The sequence below is a fragment of the Panthera tigris genome, chromosome B3, assembly GCF_018350195.1.
Source record: "Panthera tigris isolate Pti1 chromosome B3, P.tigris_Pti1_mat1.1, whole genome shotgun sequence".
Classification (NCBI taxonomy): domain Eukaryota; kingdom Metazoa; phylum Chordata; class Mammalia; order Carnivora; family Felidae; genus Panthera; species Panthera tigris.
In genome coordinates this window covers 120,583,811-120,602,961 of record NC_056665.1, presented here as the reverse complement: position 1 = coordinate 120,602,961, position 19,151 = coordinate 120,583,811, and the positions used below count along the sequence as shown (strand labels likewise).

Here is a 19,151-nt window from a genome sequence, read left to right as displayed (position 1 = left end):
TGGTTTCTCTGTGTCCTTTCCAGCCCCCTGAAAAATACCTTTTCCAAGTGCCCGGCAGCCAGGGAGCTCACTGGAAAATGCACCCGGTCCCGGTCCTTCCCTTGGCCCCACAAGGAAGCCTCACAGGACAGACTCCTATGTGTCTCTCTGTACCCCTCCGTATCCCGCGCCATACTGCCCTGTCTTTGCACCTGCTACCTAGAATTCCCCACCTTCTGGGCCGCACCAGAACCTTTGCTACTCAGTTTGCAATTATATATATATTGGTATAATACCCACCCCCCCCCACACACACATACACTAAATTATAAGCCCTATGAGGGTAGGGACCATGTCTGTTTTTGTTTCCCAGAAAATCCCCAGTGAGTAATGGTGCCTGATGCAGAGAAGTTACTTGAGAAATATTTTGTTGAACAAATCGAAGCATGGCAATTTGGGGTGGGCCTGCTGAGGGACAGGCTGGCTGTCCCAGAAGGGGGGTTAGGTTGTGTGGGATCAGTGGCTCCTTGCTCTGTGTGGGCACACCAATTTCAACTGGAGACAGAACACACTTGGTAGAACATGAAAAGAAAGACAACTTCACAGCCCCGGGCAGTGGATTCAAAGCCACCAGGGGCAAAAGAGGGAAAATACTGAGTTTTGTTGGTGAAAAAGTGAGGCTAATGCCCACGCACAATCACTGTCTGCATCTAAGGTATGAGGAGGAAGTAGCTAAAGGCCTCTCTCTGGATACTGAATGATTGCCCTCCAGGGAGGGAATGAGGTCCTGGGGACCCCGCTTCTTCCTACTCCTCCTCCTCCCTGCCCCCCCTTGCCTGTCCAGCCACCTCACCTACAGCCCTGTGGTGAGGCCAGGGAGCCCGTAGACCAGCAAGGACACCCCGGTGACCTGATGTAGCCTGGCAGGTCCAGCTTTTCCTGTGGTTCTCCAGGCAAACTTGGTGGTGGGTCCTACATTGTTCCTGGGACCAGCCTCTCTCCACTCTGCCCTCACCCAGCTCACAGAGGAAGGTATTTCCTCCCAAAGCCAGGGTCTGGTCCCACGCCTCTAGCTGGACAGATGGCAGTGCTGGAGAGTGCAGCAGCCTCCAGGATCTGCTCCTGACATCTCCATGTGACCGTATCAAGGTCTCTCTCCTCCTCCAGAACACAAAGGTGGGGGGCAGGGGGAAGTGGAATGAGTGGGCAGGGCTCTTGGGTTCCATCAACCCTGAAATTCATTCAACCAGTTATCATTTCATTCTTGCACCGTTCACCTAGAGCAGGTGCAATTTGTAATCCATCCCTAGCACCAAGTTCTAAGCCACCCACCCCTTCGCTACCTTGTGTCCCAATCCTGGCGCCCCCAGATGGGCATGTCAGCCAAAGGGGACTCTGGGACAGAAGGCATTAGAAACAGTAATTGTGGATGGTGTAAGGGGACAGCAGCTCACTTAGTTCTTGTGACGAACTCCTCTAAATAGATATTTATTACATTTACAGAACCGTACAGCTGAGAGGGACTTGGAGAATCATTTAGAATCACCACCAGACTTTACAGATAAGGAAACTTAGACATTTCCCTGTGTGGAGAAGTGACCTACACAAGGTCACACCGTGAATAACGGGCAAAGCATGCCATCTTTGGTGCCTGGATTTCTACTTATTCAACTCCTAAACCTTTGTTCATATGTCTCTTCACTTTCTCTCCCTACTCCTTCCCTGAGTCCAAGCTCGTCGCTAAGGAATATGAGGCCAAACCAGAGCAATGCCACTGGCATCGCCTTCCACACACACTTCTCCACCAGGTAGGTGGTGGGGACCAGGCTGATGTGTCCACACCCTTCCCCACCTGGTTTCCTGGGAGAAAAAGGAAGCACTGATTGGTGGGACACCAATTTCCTGACCTGCTGTCCTGCCGTGAGAAATGCTCCAGCTGGCAGGTTAAGTAGGAAAACGTACCCAGACACAGCCTGGCCCACCCTGTTCCTCAAACCGGTGTTCCCCCAGGCACAGAAGGCACCAAGTGGAACACGGATCCACGCTGACCAGCCACTGTTACCCATCCCAGGCTGGCTAAGTCCTGAAAAGGGGCCGTCCGAAATGCCTGCACCTGGAGCCCAAAGGCCACCTGAGTGACCTTGATCTCTTGCCGTGATCTCTGCAGCTGACCCCCGCATGGCACCCCTTGCCACGGGTCTGGTGGAAATCCCCACCTTTGGTGGAGCCTAGTCTTGGGGTGTCTCTTCCCACTCTTGCGGCAGCCCCCCCACCCTCGACACCCGTCATCCCTGCACACGTGAGGCAGCAGCCGGCAGTATCTCTCGGGTTCTTGAATCCCCTCCCTGTGCTGTGCTGCTCTGAGCCCACAACAAGAGGCTGCTTTTCCCGTCTTCAAGCAGGGTAACTTAGCAGGAGCTGGTGAACTCAGCGTGGGCCCTGGGGGAGCAGAGGGCTTGATGGCTTCATCACTAAAAGATAAGAGCCAACAAGAGGTTTTGGAGTCTGCCACACGCTCCCTAAGTCCAGTGATGGGGGACACTGGGTTACTCCATCCCTGTCCCCCACCCTCACATTCCCTGAACCCGCATTTCCAGGCGGGATGACGCCTTAGGAAACACACAAGGTGCATAAGCACTTCTTACCAACAGCCCGGGAAGGAGGAGAGGACTCCGTGGAACCGTCTGAATCACAGTCTGAGCTTGTTTCTGATCCACCCCAGGGTAAGGGCCGGGGGAGGTGAGTCCAGGAAGTGCATCCATTGACCATCCACGAGGTCTAAGGTGGGCCCGGCCTAGACAGTGAGCCTAACTTGTGCGTCTCTGGGGACAGTACTGACCGGGCCAGGGCTCCCTGGACTCCTGGCCAGGGAAAATGTCCCCAACCACACACCTCTTTGGGTCCCTTCCCTTCTCACATGCTTGAATTTGGGGTGTGGAGTTATATTCCTGAGTGGTGGTCAGCAGACTGTCAGCCCATTGGCTGGCACATGTCCCACGGATCATAATTAACTGATAACGCTAATACAATGTGAGTTTGTGCTCCCATAATAGTCTCCTGCTGACAGATAAATGCTGCGGAAACATGATGGCTTTTCCTGAAGCTGTAATGGCCCATTATTGGGGCAACAAGGCTCGTGTATATTAGCACTGCCGCCATGACACCAAAGATAAAATATGAAGGGGCGTCTTGAGTGAGTAAATGCTTGGGTTCCCGCCTACGACCGCCATCCATTTCATTATCAGAAATCCCTACTGGGGGTCTTGGAATAGCTTCCAGATACTTCAAAGTTCCCGTGGTTGTTTTTTTTTTTTTTTTCTCTGAGCCTCAAGATACCATTCTCACTAACACGGCTAAATAGTATATTAAAGTTCTCTGTCTTTCAAAAAGATTCCTTCTTCCGGCAGGTCCTATGCAAGATGGCAACTGCAGTGAACAGGTGGGCTGGTGAGATGAGGAAGGTGAGATATGTCTCTCCACAGAAACAAAGATCTTTTTCCCTTCTAATGGGCAGCAGCATAGGAACACATCAGGAATGTAATAGCTTTATCCTCTACCAAATTTCTGGGGTGGGGGGGGGAGGAGGAGGAGGAGGAGGAGGAGGAGGAGGAGGAGGAGGAGGAGGCGGAGGAGGGGAGAAGAAGAATATGCTTTGATAGTACCTGGGACCTAAGAGGCATTGAATAACTAGCTATTGATTAAACGAACGATCTAATTAAATATTTTCTATTACAGTGGATTGTGGGGTTTTCCTTATAACAAAGAACTCTGACCTTATTTCGTCTGTGTCACATATTAATTTATCATCCAATTTCTTGTGACTTTGGCGTCAATTTAAGTATAAAACATAGTTGGTTTCGAATAGTAGGACATACAGTTTGTTTCTAAGGTGTCATCACTGGGAAAAGGAAAACTGTGGTTGATGACAGTTTTAACTGAAAAAAAACTCATGGTCAACACGGGCCACAGAAAGAACGAACAGTTTGCTTTGCAAATTCACAAATTATGCCTGTGTGTACGTTTCTACTTATTTATTTATTTATTTATTTATTTATTTATTTATTATTTTTATTTTTTATTTGTTTGTATGTAATCTCTATCCCCAGTGTGGGGCTTGAACTCACAACCCTGAGACCAAGAGTCGCAGGCTCTACCGACTGAGCTAGCCAGGGGCCATGTACATTTCTCTCTTCTCACAGGTAATTCTCTTAGAAAAATCATAAGATACATGAAACTTTTGGAAAATTAATTCTAAAGCACCACACACATAAAGTGTTATTAAGTGGGAACAAAAAAACATGTTGGCTTGAGCTGGTCTCCCCAGCATTAATGACACCAAATTCAAAACTGGGAACATTCAAGCCATGTTTTCATTTCCTAATGGCTCGATTAAGGTGAAGCTCCTGATTTCATTATTTTTTCAGAATAAAATGCATTTTGTTTTTGCTCTAACAAAATGCTTTACAGAGAGGGGAGAAAAAAACAGCCAATGCTTTTAGGTTTGAGAAAAAAAAATCAAACTTACATGGTGTATAATAAACTGTAAAGTGCTCTACCTATATAAAACATGATGGAGATGATGAGGGCTTTTACCCATGTCCTTCCCTGAGAAAAGGACGGCCCAACCACTACCTGCACAAATGTATATTGTAATGACACTGGTCCCATTGGCGAACTCCCCACAGCTCTGAACGACGCAATTACAAACGGGTCAGTACCAGTTCCAGAGCAGGACTCGAGCTTTGTAGCAGGACCATCTCTAACACTTTCATTTTTCATCAACAGTTGGGAACGTGACGCTTTGCTAGAATTCCTGACTTAGCAGGGTTTGCCTTCCCAAGAAGGACAAGGCAAGAAGGGAAACTGCAGAAGAACTAAATAGAGTTTACAGGAGTGGGTAAAAGGCAGTCAACGATACAAGATTTAATATGGATAAACACCGGTAACACACTTGTCAGCAGTGACCCTAGAGTGAGCCAGCCCGCAGGAGAGCTGGCGGGAGGGCAGCGATGCAGAGAGACATCTGGGGTCAGAACAGATAGCACATTAAGCATGGGCCTCCAGCTCAATGGCATGACAAACACTGCTTTGGGGTAATTCTACAAAACCCAGCCGAGCAAGGAGCAGCAATAATTTCTCTTTACTCTCCCTTACTAGAAGCACAGATAGAATTTTATGCTCAGCCCTGAGGGACTTGCTTCGAAGGCAGACTGGAAAGGTGATGTGGAAAGGACTTGGAGAAGGCTGGAGAAGGTGTTGAAGGCCTCCTGGAGGGTGCCTGGGCCCTGTAAGGAGAGGGACAAGCATGGGACGGGAAGGGATGGGTTGTCCCTGTGTGCAGGACAAATGCTTGGGTCCAGACACCATGTCTCTCTCTCTGTCTCTCTCTGTCTCTCTGTCTCTCTCTCTCTCACACACACACACACACACACACACACACACTGTAGGGACTGTCTCAGTCTCCTCTGACCATCTCCTTTTCTCTCTCTTGGTCAGCAGGCCACTCAGGTGTCTCCCCTGTACTTCCAGTGCCTGAGGCCTGGGTTACTAAGGGGCTGCATAATGCACCCTAGAGGTGCAGGAGGGTAGCTCTCCGATTTCCTCCCTTTTCCTGCCCTCTGTGCACTGTTTCATACTGTAATTCTTTGCATAAACCTTCCAGAAAAGACACGCATGCCAAGTGGCACACTAAGTCTCTTTGAGGCTGGGTAGGAAATGGGGGCCGCACATCATGTCACACGGCTTGGCATCGGTCCTCACCCCAATTCCTCTTTTTTATCCCTGGGCTTACACCTCCCAAAGAAAGTATCAGCAGCTTAATGCTTGCCTCAGGCTCTGCTTTCGAGGGGACTGGGGCTATAAGATAAAGACAGTCAGCAAATGGTTTAGGGTCACCCACTTTCTCTCAGTTGAAACTGTTTTATTATCTACTACCCCCTTCCTTGGTTAGAGGAGGGGGAGCATGATGGGTACAAGGATCAACGGATTGCCGTGGCTCTTCACTACCCACGTTACAGACTCACTGTTTTACAAAGGCCCACATGGACCCCGCACCACCCACCTACTCACATCCACTCAGACACTATGGTTCCCATGCAGCAGCCAAAGTGTTCAGATCCATGGTATCATCTGGAACTTCCTTCTCCTTCCCCATTCGCCTTTCGTTCTACTCCCTCCATACCTGGGAAGCCCAGTACAGATTTTGCTCTCCCTCCTCCGGTTTTCTTCATACTGAGCTCAGCTACTTCCTCAGGTGACCATCCTCTCCCCTCATGCACACCCCTAACTCTAAGGTACTTTTGGCTCCCAGCACCAGGAGAGTCTAATGGCTTTAGGAGGAGGGGTCTACACAGCAAGATTCCAGGAGCAGGTGGTTTCACCTTTTTTGGCCTGCCATCTTTAGCATACTGGCTTTCCCCTTCACCTTGCCCCCTCGCAGTTAAAGGATGGTTCTTGGGGCGTCTGTATCACTTTCTCACCCAGCTGTGTTCCAATCCAGGAAGGGTGTGTATATATGTGTGCTTCCGCTGGGGAGTGTTCTTTAGTTGTGTGTGTGTGTGTGTGTGTGTGTGTGTGTGTGTGTGTGTGTGTTTCATCTTTATGTTTTTAGGGGCGCCTGGGTGGCTCAGTTGGTTAAGCGGCCGACTTCAGCTCCGGTCATGATCTCACGGTCCGTGAGTTTGAGCCCCGCATCGGGCTCTGTGCTGACAGCTCAGAGCCTGGAGCCTGTTTCAGATTCTGTGTCTCCCTCTCTCTCTGACCTTCCCCCGTTCATGCTCTGTCTCTCTCTGTCTCAAAAATAAATAAACGTTAAAAAAAAAATAATAATCTTTATGTTTTTAGTTTGTTTTTCATTTGTTGATTTGGATTTAATTTTAATCCAGAGGAAGATCTCCCCTAAGAATTCTCCATCCCTATCCTGGCGGACTTATCCTCACATCTCTTGGCCAGTCATATGCTCGCCCCAAACCAATCACTCTCAGAGGAGAAATGGATCACTGTGATTGCTTTCAAATACATGGACTCCCTGAAGCTGAGGGGAGGCTCACTTTTCCTGAGTTACATTAGTATTCAATGACAAACGAATCCACTTCTGTTAGAAGAGGAAGCAGGAATGGCTGTGGGGTTAGCAATGGTCTCTGCCAAGCCTGGTGTTGCTGAATCAGAACCACAGTGTCTGAGTAGATGGTGAGCAGGACGGTGGCAATTGGCCACCATGGATGCAAACAGTAAGAGGGTCATCACCTGTACAGACAGAAACACAGTAATAAAGCTGACTGAACATGGCTTTGTGTTACCACCTTACTCCAGTGAGTCAAAGTAATCAGTGATAAAATATTTTCTCCCCAAGAAAACTTCCTGTTGGTCCGAGTTGTGATTGCTGTTGAATTTGAATAACATACGTAAATTCCAAATTAGCATGGTTTCATGACCTATTCTTTAATACAAATTGCATCCCGCGTGGGAATTACAAAGTCAGCCACACACGCACTAATTTAGCTCTACTTAGCTGCAGGGGGGTCTCAAGAGTGGATTCCTAGCGGTGCGGAATTCGCACTCAGGTAAGGTGGAGCGTGTCCGAGTCCCTGGGGTGCTATGTAGATCCTGTGTTCAGTTGGTGGATTTAAAATAAACAGTGACAGCACAGAGATTCTAAAGATGGGGAAGGCACTTGAGGTGCTTCAGTCTTGTTCTTCTATGTGACCTCTTGGAGTTTTCATTTGCATTTAAAATTTAAAGCAATGGAAGGGGCAGGACTCTGAGCTGTGATATTTGTTAGTTCAATAACAGTTCCCACGTGAAAAGTTTCAAAGTTTGCATGATATCTTTTTTTAATAAAGACTTGCAATAGATTTTTTTTTAGAAAGAGAGTGCAAGAGGGGAGAGGGGCAGAGGGAGAGAGAGAGAAAGAGACAGAGAAAGAGAATCTTAATGATGCCCAGTGCAGAGCCCAACATGGGGCTCGATCTCATGACCCTGGGACCATGACCTGAGCCAAAATCAAGAGTCAGACACTCAACTGACTGAGCCACCCAGGTGCTCCTACATCATATCTTTAATGTAGAAATTTACTCTTTGTTCTGTAGTGTTATGGATGGCTTTTAAGTTAATCAACAAATCAGGAAAATAATGTTGACTATTAACTATTCCATGATTATACTAAGTATAATTTTGTTGCACAGAAGACCGTGGGTCTGGGTATCAAATATTCAAGGTCTGCCCACCATCCCTCCTTTTCTTGGTCCCTTGTCTTGGCCCACCCCCAGCTGGGCCAGTGGTCCTGAGAAACAGACAAAGGAAAATGCCTACATTTCCTTAAGATATGTTTAAAGGACCTCATCTCCAAACAGACCAATGAAAACCTGAGTCCCCAAATCCCCTTGGCATCTTCGCCAAGCTCCCATCCACTCCATTCCCCTCCAGTTGAATAAGTCTGCCTTGTATCAAACCCCAGCAATGAAGACAGAAACCCTATTTCTTGTTCATCATTCCCTGGTCGATCCTCTGTCTTGCTCCATCACCAGTATCGTATCATTTTTATTTTCTCCCCCCCTCCATTGTTCAATGGAGAATACCAACTGTAGTATGAGTCTTCAGACTCAACAACGAGAGTTGGAGAGGGTGGTAGGGAAGTACATTTTCTGGGCACCCACGGCGGGCGGGGCACTTAGTGTTGTTCTGCCACTTAGCCCTCACACAGGGCCTGCTTTACACCTGTGGTGGGTACCATCCCTCTCATTTTCGCTGTTGAAGATAAAATCGAAGCTCTGAGGGTAAGAAAGACCAGAAGACAAGCTGAGATTTGAACCCAATTCTGGCTTGCCCTGAAACCTGTGCTCTCTGGCCATTCCATGTCACCTTAATGGAGTCCATACCAACGCTGCATCCTATGACAAAAGAAGAGGCCCTCATGAGCTAGCCCAGGAACCTAAGCGCAACGGGTCACTGGAAAATATGTGCTTAGGTCCAATCAACTGATTTGTAAGAGGACTTTAGGAACATAGCCCCTGGGAAGTCAGTATGGGCCAGACCCATCCCCACGCTCGTCTATTGAGCAAGACATGTTCGTTCCTAACAGAGAAGTTCTTTCAAATCAGAATGAGTGTGTTCTCAGCACTGGAGGGGGAGAATGTGAGAAGGAGGGTACCGTTGGGGGAGAAACCAACTGATCTTGTGGAGTGATGCCAAAGAGGAAATTGTAACTTTCTATGGCTTAGAGAAGGTGAACGGCAGCCGGAAGAAGGAGGAGGTGACGAAAAGGAAGACAATCTACTGCCAAGCAAAATTTCCTCATTAGGGACAATTTGCCTGGTTGGAACAGGTTCAAATGGGAAGCAATTTTGAAACCAGCTGGATGCACTTCAGTGACTTCTGCAGACACACCCAAGAAATCTGGAGGTAGAATAAACTCCCTACTAAACGAAGGAGATCTAATTCCCTCGTTTGCTTTCCCCTCCCTGTTTCTGGTGGTTTGAAAGGCCACGGAGAGATGGAACAGGTGGTTTTCTTTCCCTGTCTCTTCCAACATCAACAAATACACATTTCCTTTCGTTCCTTGCATCCTAGCTATCCTAAGCCATTCAACCAAGGGAGACTCATTTCTCGCCTCAGTATCAAAGGATGGGCCAGAGGATGGGTCTTTCCAGAGATTTCGTTCCTTAACAACTCCTCAGTGGCAGCCAACCAAGTGGTCCACTGGAGAGACTCACCCACAAGCAGGCATGCTTTTTACTTACGGGATCACAGAAACATCATTTTAAAGCAGTGGTTTTCAAACTTAAAAAAAAAAAGAGCCCTGAAGAGTCTTTCTTTCGGTGGAACTGCACGTAGAACTTTGTTATATGAAACAGAAAAGAGTAGCTTTTCTGGTTTAGGCAAGTGGGTCCTTCACCCGCACCCCCCAGGGAGTCCACAAGCTACCTCTATAGAATCCCTAGGCTCCCCTGGAGCACACTTTGAAAGTAAAAAGGATAGGTCTAAAATCAGTGTTCTCTAAACAGCAGCGACTCGAACAACTTGACCAGCCTTCCAAGATTGAGAAATGGCAGTAACATGCACACCTGTGAGGGTTTTCTGGACAACACCTATTTGGAGGCCAGGAGGCCATGTTAGAAGAAGCCATGGGTAAAAAAGGAGCAGTGTGCCCAAACACTCCAGCTTTTCGCATCAATGTCCTTTGCTATTCAGAATGAGGCCAGCCCCATGTAGGTGGCTGCCCTTGCGGTGCCCTTGCGAGCGAGGACCAAACTCATCATCACGGGCAGGGCTGCGTGGTGGTTCTCAGCATCATGATGTACACGGGTGGATTTCCTATCAAGTGTGAAGACAGCTGCTAGGAATACTAACATTGGTAAAGCCCCAACATTCGTGAGCTCCAATTCTTTCTCATGTAGCACTCCGCGATGTGACTTTCGCTCACTTGCACGGGACATGCTTTCTTGAGTGGGCGCATTAGGGGTGAATCAAGACACAAACTAATGCTTTGTGAATTACAAGGAGGACTCTGTGTGCTGACGGGAGAGTGCCTCCAGGGAAACGTTTCCTGTCGCAAGTATCTGAGGGAAACAGTTGGGAAGGACTGCCAGAGTAAAGAAGAGAAGTCCAGCTCTAAATCCTCACTCTGCCCGTCATTAGCTTTAGGATTCTGGGACATGTTTCCCCCCCTGTCCAGGCTTCCTCAAATCTTTACAATGGTTGGTCGCAGGGCAGTGTATATACAGCACTTTGCACATAGTATTTGGTCGGCAGACACTGGTTCCACTCCATCCCTTCCTAAAAGGAGGACTGCTTCTCACAGCGATCTTCCCTGTAACACATCCATCGTCCACATTACCCTCAGCCTCCGGGAGCGGAGTACAACTGAGGCATTAGCCGGTGGCTGACTCTGTTCACCGTGACAGCCCATATACGTCCTATTTGCCTGCCCCCTCTCTGTCCCGTCTTATCTCCCACCCCCCGAGGATGTGGAACAGCACCTTCTCAGTCATAACTGGAGCACAGCTCCTTAGAGCCCAGCCACCTTCTGCCCACCTCATCATTAGCTCCCCAACCACGTAACCCAAGTGCTGAACTCCTGGCCCGTCATGGTGAGCTGCAGGTGCTCGTGCAACATTAGGGTCAAGGCCGCAGTCAAGACCACCCACTAGAGATGCCCTTGGGTGTGCTTTGAGTCTTTGTTACAATTCAAACATGGAATCTCATGCTGATCTCTAACACCTCACTGGGATCTGAGTTCTTCAACAGGACTTAGAAGAACTGTCACTCTCGGAGCCTCAGGCTCATTCTACCCTTGGAAACCCTCCCTTCTACACACCTGTTAATAACGCCAGGTGTTACCCAACAGCCCTCAGAAGTGTGCATATTACTCCCATTTCTTTCTTTCTTTTTTTTAAATAGGCTCCACGCCCAGTGTGGAGCCCAACGTGGGGCTTGAACTCACGACTCTGAGATGAAGACCTGAGCTGAGCTGAGATCAAGAGTCAGACACTTAACCGACGGAGCCACCCAGGTGCCCCACACCCATTTCTTAATCTTGGAGGAAGAGTCATCACTATGTAAAAATACAAACACTGATTACTTCTTCCCCCAAAGAACCTTTTCAAAGTCATAGAGATATAAGGGCTATTTAATCTCCCACAGCCGAGCTCACCTCACCTCACCTCACTGCTGTGGCAGAGAGGAAGCCGACCACCTTGAGGTCCTTTTTACACCCCAGCGTCTCATCTCAGGGGACCTTTCAATGCAGCCACCTGGAATGGCATCAGGCAACAGCCCAGGCAGAGAGGCATATGATGAGCTCTGACCCCACCTGTCCGGCAGCCAGATCATCTGGAATGTGTTGGGACCGTCTCTAATGGAGGAATGTGCAGTGTAATGAAAACGCAGGGGTGGCTTCTCAAAGTGTCCTTTCACGATTCCAGGACCAATAGTGTGAGAGGGCTCCCTGTCCAACCTCTGCGGGAGGAGCCAGGTGGCATCCCCCCCAAACAGGGTGCAAGCTGTATGTGCATCAGGCACCTTGCCGTTGCAAAGCCCTTGCTGCATCCTGTCCCATGGATCTTGGTAGCTCACAATCAGAGGCAGAACAGCGCCTTCCATCCGGCAAGGGGGAAATAAATAAAGTCAATCCACCCTCTGCGTGACACTCCTGGGTCCCTTCTTCGTGGGGGGAGTTCGTGGAATGAAAAGATAGTGAAGATTAATAACATGTCCTTGGAGTCTGAGATGGGACAGCCCAAGAAGGTAGGCAGATGCCTGGTCTCAGGGGGACAGAGCAGGAGCACAACGTTATAACCCGTTAAGTCTTGTTCTACTCAATGCCCACTAACATGATAGAGCCTCACGATAAAGCGGTCTGCAGAGCAGGGAGGCTTGGGGAGGGGCCCTGACTAATAAGATGGGATATGCTCAAGAGAAAGGGAGACTTTCAACCCCTCGCCCCACACTGCTACCTCTGCCCACGAGAAAGAAAGGAAGAGTTGTTAATCTGATCGGTCAGCGCCCAAGACATGCTCCACGCACACTCTGCTAGAGGCAGGGCCGTGCCCTGTTAAAGGTTTGCAAGGCTGCTCAGGACCCTCTCTTGCTCTCATGATCTTCAGAGCTTCCAGCCTCCTACGGCCAAAGCTGCTCCCGCTTTCTTCTTCCAGACGCTCTGTCTGCCGCTGAGCAGGTCAGGGTCTGCTGCAAAGACAAGGGGCATCTTGGCGTCGTGGGGAGGGAGCAGGAGTGGAAAGCGAGCAGGTCCGGGAAGGAGATCCCAAGGTTCCAGCAGGAGCCCTACTGTACGGCACAGGATAGACTGCCGCCCTCACACCAGGGCCCAAAGGCAGAGCAGCGCGATGGGATGGAGGGTGCAACGGGGGTACAAGCTGCCGGCAGGGCCCGCTCCCCCAGGGAAGGGAGGAAGAGCAACCTCTGGCAGGTGCGCATGCGTGCCACCCAGAGGCTCAGACACAGTAGCAGCACCCTCAGGTGGCCAAAAGCCAGCCTCCCGGCTGCCTCAGGGGCGCTTTTGGCCACTTTGTTTTTTTCTATAACGTCCCTTGTAGAAAGTCAAAAATAAGGAGAGGTGGAGCTCTGATGGCCGTGGATCAGGCCACTCCTGAGGACAGGATCTGTACACAAGTGAGCCTTTGGGGCTTCTGCCTCTGTGAGTGCCATTTCTTACCCTCGGGGGTACTGGCATATCCAGCCCAGGTTGCCTTGCTTCCTGGATCTTTTCCCCGCACATTATTTCCTCCTCCTCCCTTCTCATGTCTACCTTCCCCCAAGCCTACCTCCTCCCCTGTGTCTTCCCACAGAAGCCATCCTCTCCCTGGTCTGCTCGCGCAGACAGCCCTGGCCTCCCTCCTTCCCTGGCCACTTCCGCAGGCGGTTCCAGGAGGAAGTGACTGTGTGTCCATGGGCTCTGGCTGGATGGGGCCACAGGCCTAGAGCGGTCCTTCCATCCTGATTCCTCCGTGTATGAGTAGACTTTACAGACTGAACTCTCTGAGTCTCTGGGCCATGGAGATGATGATGGCACCGGGCCCTCAGAGGGTGGTTCTGAGGATGAGCCGAGACAAGGTGTATAAAGCTCTCAGTATAGTGCCTGGCCCGGAGTAATTGCTCAATAAATGTTTATTGCTTTTCCACCTCTAAAAACAAAACACTCGCTTGTGTTTATAGGTATGATGCCAAGAGTTTTGCTTTGTACATTCCCCACGCTTGAGTAATTTTGCCTCTATGTCCCTTTCACACCTGGCAATACCAATACCAGCTTCGGCTATGGTTTTGGAAGGCATCAACAGGGCCAGTCAAAGTCAATCCATTCCGCACAGAGCAGGGTGCCAGATGATCACAGACACTTCCATCTTCTTGGATGATAGGACTGTTATCAGCAAGACCTAGCACCTGTTTTGGTTTTGCAGAAGGAAGAATATGCCTTGAGATTCATCAGCAGTGGTCCTACCCTACCATCATGCGTGGGATTCTAGAGGGTTATTTCAGAGCAGCGGTTCTCAAAGCGGGTCCCAAAGATCAACAGCATTGGCATCGCCTGGGAATTTGTTAAAAATGCTAAGTCTTGGGCCCACCTGGTGGGGCCCAGCAATCTGTACTTGAACACGTGGCCAAGTCACCCAGAAGATGTGGATGCAGGCACAGGTTTGGAAACTACCACGTTCAAGGTTTCCCGAACAGTAAGTATTTTAAGCTCTTAAGTCTACCTTCTTGCAGACCACGTCTTCAGCTTCAAACAAGCCCAGACAAAAGGACTTTTGAAAATAGTCATTACTAATTTTTAATAGGAGTACATTTTAGGGACAAAAACGACCTTCACTGGAGGTGCCTGGGTGGCTCAGTCGGTTAAGCCTCCAACTTCGGCTCAGGTCATGATCTCACAGTTCATGGGTTCGAGCCCCACGTCAGGCTCTGTGCTGACAGCTCGGAGCCTGGAGCCTGCTTTGGATTCTGTGTCTCCCTCTCTCTCTGCCCCTCCCCCACTCACACTCTGTGTCTGTCCCTCAATAATAAATAAAACGTTAAAAAATTTTTTTTAAAGAAAAGACCTTTACTAATCATAAAGGCTGCAGTTCATAGTGAAGACATGGTGATCACTTTTCTGTTTTTAAGATCTCATTTTTTTTCTTTTCTTTTTCAATTTTTCATTGAAGTACACAAACAGAAACGTTCACATATCTAAGGGTACAGTTCACTAAATTTTCATAAAATGAACACATCTATGTACCCAGTATCCAGATCAAGACAATGAACAATGCCAGCACTCAATGTCCCCCTTCTGGTCACTATCCCTGCCCCCATGCATTTATTTTTTTTAATTGTAGGAGTATTTTAAACAAGGAAAATTATTATTATCTTTTCTATTTATTTTTTTTTTTAATTTATTTTTGAAGGAGAGAGAGAGATAGAGCATGAGCAGGGGAGGGGCAGAGAGAGAGGGAGACACAGAATCCGAAGCGGGTTCCAGGCTCTGAGATGTCAGCACAGAGCCCGATGTGGGGTTCAAACCCGCGAACTGTGAGATCATGACCTGAGCTGAAGCCGGACGCTCAACTGACTGAGCCATCCAGGCGCCCCTATCTTTTTTATTTTAGAGAGAGAGAGCGCGCACACTGGGGCGGGGGGGTGGGGGGGTGCGGGGAGAGAATCTTAAGCAGGCTCCACACCCAGTGTGTGGTCCCGATGCGGGGCTCAATCCGTTGACCCAGCAATCAGGACCCGAACTGAAATCAAGAGTCAGACACTCAACCCATTGAGTCACCCAGGTGCTCCAAGGAAAATTATTTTAAAGAAGAAATTCCTAATCACCTCACTTTCACCGAAATTATTTTAATTGTCCTCATGCCCTTGTACACATATATATTTTATGTAGTTTTGGACACACGTATGATTATGTAGTTACAACATACACGTGTTCCATGTTGTTAATTCTCTTCATAACCATCATTGAAAATGACCTCCCATCCCATCACTGCACCAGAGCATCCACTGATTTCACCACGTCCCCATATTTAGGCTGCTTCTCATTTTTCACTTCTGCAGTGAACCTCCTTGGACCTCATGCTTCCTTCTTTCTCTCTGGAATGATCTTAGAATCAGCTCTTGGAGGGGCACCTGGGTGGCTCAGTCGGTTGAGCATCCGACTTCGGCTCAGGGCACGATCTCACGGTCCGTGAGTTCGAGCCCCGCATTGGGCTCTGGGCTGACGGTTCAGAGCCTGGAGCCTGCTTCTGATTCTGTGTCTCCCTCTCTCTTTGCCCCTCCCCCGTTCATGCTCTGTCTCTCTCTGTCTCAAAAATAAATAAACGTTAAAAAAAAAAATTAAAAAAAAAAAAAGAATCAGCTCTTGGAAGTGAAATCACGGAGTCAAAGGCCCTGAACATTTTATTATTTACACTGTTTTTTTTAAATGCATATCCCATCACATATTGATAATACTTTGTACATTTCTGAGTTTTCCCAGCATCTGAGAATTATGAATATAAACTCTTCTCTCCCGTCCTCCTGTGAGCTCAGAAAAATACTTCTGGCGACACTGGGTAGGAGTGGAGAATGCTGGTAACTTAGTCCCATGAGCTCGGCTGCGGTGTGGCTGGAGAACAGGCGGGAGCTGGGAGTCAGGACAACTCTCCCCCCGGGTGGGGTGGTTCAAGTAGAGTGTAAACCTTCTCTGGAGACCCCCTTAAGAAGCTCTTAGTGGCCATCCAAAGGCTCACCAAAGCCCTCTCGTGTCCTCAGGAGAGACGGAAATCATGGCGGAAGAATACAGTGAGGGAGCATAAAGGTGGACAAGAGTAAGACAGAGTCCGAAGCCACAGAAAGAGTCCAGGTCCCCAGGCATGGGGCAGGACCAGAGCGGGTACTTATCCAAGTGCTGCTTGTTCTCCCGCCCCATCTCTATCTCCTTTCCCCCTAGAAAGGTAGGCAGTGGCAAAGTGCCTGGGGGGCTCAGTCAGTTGAGCGTCCGACTTTGGCTCAAGCCAGGATCTCAGGGCTCCCGAGTCTGAGCCCCACATCAGGCTCTATGCTGACAGCTCAGAGCCTGGAGCCTGCTCTGATTCTGTGTCTCTATTTCTCTCTGTCCCTCCCCTTCTCACGCTCTGTCTCTCTCTCTCTCTTAAATAAACATTTTTTAAAAGTTTTAAAAAAAAGAAAAAAAGAAAGGTGGGCAGTGCTCTGAGCAGCGAGCTCAGAGCTGGGAGGTCTGAGGTGGGAGCACTCCCATGGGCCACGTGAGACTGACAGGCCCACTTGGACAGGGGCCAGAAAGGCAGGCTGGGACTGGAAGAAATCAGGCTGCGGGGTTTATACGAAAATGTTTGCCTGTCATCCTGGGGACAGGATAGCAACGGTAGAGGGCACAGCTTCCAGAGCTACCTTCTCTCCGTTTCTTTATCTGCAAACTGTGGGGAACACTGTACATAGCCCATAGGGTCATAGTGAAGATTAAGTGAGTTACTGCAGGAAGACACTTGGGAAATCACATTCAGTAAACCTGCCCCCGCGCACACTGTGGAACCAGTGCTGCGGCTTGAAGACACAGCCAGGTGCAAGAAGGGTCTGCTCTCGCCCTCGTGCCATTGCTCACAAATACAGCGAGCGCCTGGTCAGAAATGCCGGCCCCGTCCCCAACTCCTCTGCTCCTGCGTTAAAGGATCTGCCTGTGGAGAAGGTGAGAAGGGGCCCTGCAACAGATCAAGTCAATGACAGCCACGCCCACGACGTCTACGTCCAGCTCCTCAGGGCTCCAGCGGGGCGCCAACCTCCGCCTTGCTGGAGCCCACTGAGGCCCCTGCTCTTCGCTGCCTGTCCCCCGAGGTGGGGGAGGGGCACTACAGAGGAGGAGGCCTTGGACCTCGGAACACCAGTCACCTGGGTCTGGGGAGGAGGGAGAGAGCATGCGTGCTACCCACCACGGGTCATTCCAGGTCAGAGCAGGAAGTCGGGGGGGCTGAGGGGGTCTGTGTTGACAGGCAAGATTTGGAACTATCACTGAGTAACTGCCTCCTGGGTGCTCCACCCTGTGCTAGGTACTCTGAGGTACAGTCTCCCACATGTGGATATATTATCCCCATTTTACAGAGGGGGAGACTGAGGCTCAGAGAGGCTAAGTAACTGCCCCCTCTTGAGCATCAACTAGTGCCCACCATTGCGCGGGCCACTGAGGGCGAGGCGGACAGCACAGGAGACCTGATGGTTCCCCTTAAGAGCCCAATATCACAGGAGAAAGTGGGCTGGCCTGGGAAATGCTGGCGGTGCTCTACAGGGATGCAGACGCGAGTGCTCAGTGACCTGGCCCAGTGGAGTGCGGCGGAGGTGGACCAGAAGGGGAATGGAAGGCTTGCACTGGACCCTGAAGGCTGGGAACCCCCCGGGGTGGGAGTGGGGGGCGAGGCAAGCACCGTAGTCATTAAGGAAAAAGGGGTGAGGGCACACACTGTGCGTTCTAGGCCCCCGGCTGCCCCGGGTAGGGTGTCCACTCCCCCGACTGCAGAGAAAGCTGCCTGGAAAGGAGATACACCCGGGAGGAAAATGCACCCCCGGGATGAGGTCTTTCAAGGGGAGACCCTGGAGGAGAAAAGCAATGTTGATTTCAAATTCTCTCCTCCATGGCCTGTGCAGATAAAGTCCAGGACCTCCCTGCACAAACACCCCTACTCCTCCATCCCAGTGACCCCGGGGTCACTTGTGGGGTGTCCCTCACAAGTCTCTAGCCTGAGCAGCCGAGCACGGAACAAGGGACTGTGTAAGGACATCTGTTTGGCTCACTCTGTGGAGCTGGAGGAAGCTTTTACCCCCCTGACCTTGGCATTTCCACCTCTACGATGGGACTGATGTACTTTTCCTACCCACTTCAGAAGGCAACGGTCAGAGATGTCCCTGGAAAAAAGCAGCTGCTGCTTGAGCCTGGCTCCATCCAGTGAGCAGGGAGCGTGCCCGGTGCCGTGCTAGGCAGGGGGACAGCAGAGACAGCTAGCAAGTGGCCCCAGCTGTCAGCAACTCCACAGCCTAGCAGTGGAGGCTAATCAGGTACCATGGGTGACAGGCACATGGAGAGACGGGGTGGGAGTGGGGTCCTGGAGGCCACAGAGAGGCAGGGAGGAGCTCACAGAAGAGTCTGCCAAGCAGATGTCCTGGGCATGAGGAAGAGCATCCTAGACAGGGAGGTCAGGGTACACATATACAAGGACAGGCGAGCAAGACCACAGAGCTCAGTCTGGATCTGACCGTGTGCCCCACTCTGCGTGGTCTTGCACAAGTCACTAACATCTCTGAGCCTCAGTTTCCTCATAGGTCCTACTGCTGTCAGAGCAAAAAGAGGTGTGCACGTCAAGCACTTAGAATCGCATCTGGCCCTGGCTTAGTGCTAGATAACGTTAGAGCTGCCGCTGCTGCTGAAGGTGCCAGAATAGGTCCTGGCAGGAATGGACACAGCCAGAACCCTCATCCTCTAGTTTCAGAAGTTGGAAAGAACTGGTGAGCCCAAGATAATACGGTGTGAACCTTAAAATGGGCAAATTTGTGGACACCAGGCCCTTACAGCTGCGCAGTCGGTTTCGGCATCAAGCTAAGGAAGAAAGTAGCTGGGGGTGGGCTGTGAAAGAGCCGCTCCGCAGCCCTGTTCCCTCCTTGGGGCTGGCCCCGGGAGGGCTGACCCTGACACCCCA

The 19,151-nt window shown here is 50.1% G+C and overlaps 1 protein-coding gene across 1 annotated transcript in view; it reads right to left on the bottom strand.

Annotated features, from left to right (window-relative positions):
• The window catches only part of ESRRB (estrogen related receptor beta), a 234,728-nt gene that overhangs the window by 113,267 nt on the left and 102,310 nt on the right, over window positions 1-19,151 (bottom strand). The window lies entirely within an intron of this gene.